The 3,257-nt window shown below is 42.2% G+C and overlaps 1 long non-coding RNA gene across 1 annotated transcript; it reads left to right on the top strand.

Annotated features, from left to right (window-relative positions):
* Positions 1-1,790: 1,790 nt before the first annotated feature.
* Positions 1,791-2,949, top strand: LOC146789544 (uncharacterized). The gene is made up of 5 exons (XR_014969817.1): positions 1,791-1,873; positions 1,977-2,059; positions 2,153-2,245; positions 2,338-2,390; positions 2,491-2,949. It is a non-coding gene; the product is annotated as an uncharacterized LOC146789544 (long non-coding RNA).
* Positions 2,950-3,257: the final 308 nt, after the last annotated feature.

Raw genomic sequence — 3,257 nt, forward strand, 5'->3', positions numbered from 1 at the left:
ATCGGAGGTGTGTGAAGGTCTCGATGTTGGACTTGAAGATGTTCTGCACATCAGACATATTGTGCATTGGTGGAGCTGTGGAAGTCTCACTGCTTTTGCAGAAGATGTGCTGCACATCACACGAGGTGCATCAAAAGAGCTGTGTGAGTCTCATCTCTGAAACAGAAGATAAACGGCACATCACACAAAAGGTGCATTGGCGTAGTTGTGTGAGAATCTCTTCACTGGAACAGAAAATGTGCCTCACGTGATACATGAGGTGCATCAGCAGAGCTATGTGAAAGTCTCAGTGCTGGAACAGAAGATGAGCGACTCATCAGCAGAGTTGTGTGAGTCTCAGTGCTGGAACAGAAGATGTGCAGAACATCACACATGATGTGCATGACCGGGGCTGTGTGAGGCCCTCAGAACAGGACAGGACCAGAAGATGAGCGGCACATCACGTAGGTGCTGCTTCAGCAGAGCTAGGAACAAAAATGGGTGTGGCTCAAATCAGCAAGGCTGAGCCGATAAACATGAGTAACTAAAGAGAATGCCAATGCTGATCACTATACCGTTCCTAGACGTAGAAGTCTTCCCAACTGAAGGACGCTTAGTGACTACACTATATACCAAACCAACGGATAGGAACAAAGCTCTTTTATTTTCAAGCAATCACCCTAGAAGTTTAAAAGAGAACTCACCGTACGGACAGTTTTTAAGAATACGACGGAATTGCTTTTTTAAGGATGATTACAATATTCATGCTAATAATCTCGTGGAAAAACTACGGGATCGGGGTTACCCAAAAGAAATGGTAAAAACAGCTATGAAGAGAGCTTGGTGGACCCCCAGGGAAACACTGCTGAACAAAAAAGAGAAATCTTCTACAGGACGCCAAGTATTTGTGACTACCTTTTGTCCCAACTCTAACCAACTAAAAAAAGTGATTCACCAGAACTGGCATCTTATTCAAAACATGGATCCAACTTTTGAGACTTCCCCCTTGTTTGCCTTTAAGAGAGAAAGAAATGTGGCCAACCATATAGTCAGGGCAACTTCTAAAAAAGATATGGAACCGACATTAAGACAAATGATGGGCTTAACATCCATAAAAGGACACCACAAATGTGGGACTTGCTCGTGCTGCGACCAAACGATCGGAGGTTCTTTGTTCTCACATAAAGGGATCCATTGGAAACATGACACTTTTTCGAATTGCAAGACTAAATATGTGATTTATGGAATAATCTGTCCCTGCCCTATGTTATACATCGGAAAAACCAATCAGGAGGTCCGACAGAGAATAACGCAACATAAGTCCCGGATCAGGAAAAACGTCGAGACTGCACCACTTGTTAATCATTGGAGCAAAATGATGCATTTGGAAAAAGACCTCCGCTGGACTGTCATCTCTAAAGTGGAACGTGATCCTCGAGGAGGCGACATGGAGCTAAAGCTCTCACAACGGGAAGTAATGTTAATTGTAAAATTCGACACTGCAATAACTGGACTCAACGAATTATCAGAAATTTGCAGACTGTAAGGTCGGCAGTCATCCGACCTCAATCCTTTCCACACTTGTAACACGAACAGCTTACATAGGGTAGTTCTACTTTATCAAATATTCCTCTAATTTTCTCCAGTAGAATTTCTTAACATCTTCAACGCATGGTCAATCAACTAATATGGTCCGCGTATTTTAGATTCACTCTTTGGCAGTAGTCCAAGCCGTTCCACTGTAGCTAGATCGTCCCTTCCGGACCACTAAACTACATTTCCCAGAATTCCGGCTCTTTCCCAGGATCCCATTTAGACCCAATACGGAAGTGCTGGTCCACAAGCAATTGACTCTTGCTTTGTGGGAAGATACGTGTTTACCGCTACGAATTAGGTAATTGAAATTTGGACGAGACACCGGTCCGCTTCCTCTTTTCTCTGGTAGGTCAACATCCATGCGACTATGTTTTGACTGACGTTACATCGTTTGTTTCTAGATTCGTCGGCCCTGGCTAAAAATATCTTCCAGGAAGCCGAGAGATCCTCGGTTCTGAACGGGCGTAGTAGAAGCACCCCCAAGGTATGCCCTTTCTCTCCTCCCCGATAACTTTTGACTGTAATCAGGGTCGCTTTCTTTCGTTAAACTTAAGATTCCCTTCGTTCTTTCTTACAGTGCAGAGCGTTTCGCTCCCACCTAACTACGTGTGATGACTTGATTTTTCTAAGACAGTTTTTTCCATTTGTCCATTCCGGAATTCATTTACCAGTAAGTGAACGAGAAGTTATTCCTTGACGGTTCTTTCATTTTCCGTCTATCATAGTGACTGAATTCTTTTTTTCACTTCTTTTTTGTTTTAGTTTGACTCACCTATGAACACTGAAAGGGCATTCATAAGTGGGCTGCCACTTCGGTAAGATGTGTTATATCTAGGCGGCGGGTAACACTGTTGCACTCTCAGGCATTGTAGATTTATCTCTAGTTTCAATTCTCCTTTCTCCTTTACTTTTTAGTGTTGTGGTCCTGAGGAGAACCCCACCAGTCAAACAAAACGGGGTTCGAAACGCGTAGACCTTTTTTCCGTTGTTTTCCAAACATTGGTGTAATTAGTTCGTGTTGGTGCATTCTTAGTTGATTCTGCCAAATGATTGTCTAATGAATAGGTTATATGCACATCTAAACGGTCCTGATTAACAGTTTACCTTGTTTGGAGAGTCCTTTGGTTTATTCAAATTGATGTAATCTGTAACCAAAGGCATATTGTTTTGAACGAGTGTGTGTCTTGATGAATGAGGAGTGGTGTTTGAATGTGTTTATGAATTAGTGCATCTGCCACATTGGCAGTTTAGGTATCGTGCTCAATTGTGTGCCATAAGTGTTTTTTTGTAAAAAAGTTCTTTTATGTGGTGCTTAATTGTTCGTCTAATTGAAAAAAAAAATTCATACATGTTTTATTTGAACAATAAAAAAGATATGGCTTGAATAAATACTATTAATTAGTACAGACGTGGTTGTTTGACTTTTCTTCCGCGGCCTATTGATTTTGTTAAATAGTGATCAGCATTGGCATTCTCTTTAGTTACTCAAGCTTCAGCAGAGCTGCATGAGAATCTCATTGCTGACACTGAAGATAAGCGGCACTTCTGACATGAGGTTCATCAGCAGACTTGTGTGAGGGTCTCTTCGCTGGAACAGAAGATGAGCAGCACATCAGGTGCTTTGGCAGAGCTGTGTGTGAGTCTGTTGGAACCAGCAGTGTCTGGTTGGCTAAAGGAATGAC

The sequence above is a fragment of the Triturus cristatus genome, chromosome 10 (genome assembly GCF_964204655.1).
Source record: "Triturus cristatus chromosome 10, aTriCri1.1, whole genome shotgun sequence".
Classification (NCBI taxonomy): domain Eukaryota; kingdom Metazoa; phylum Chordata; class Amphibia; order Caudata; family Salamandridae; genus Triturus; species Triturus cristatus.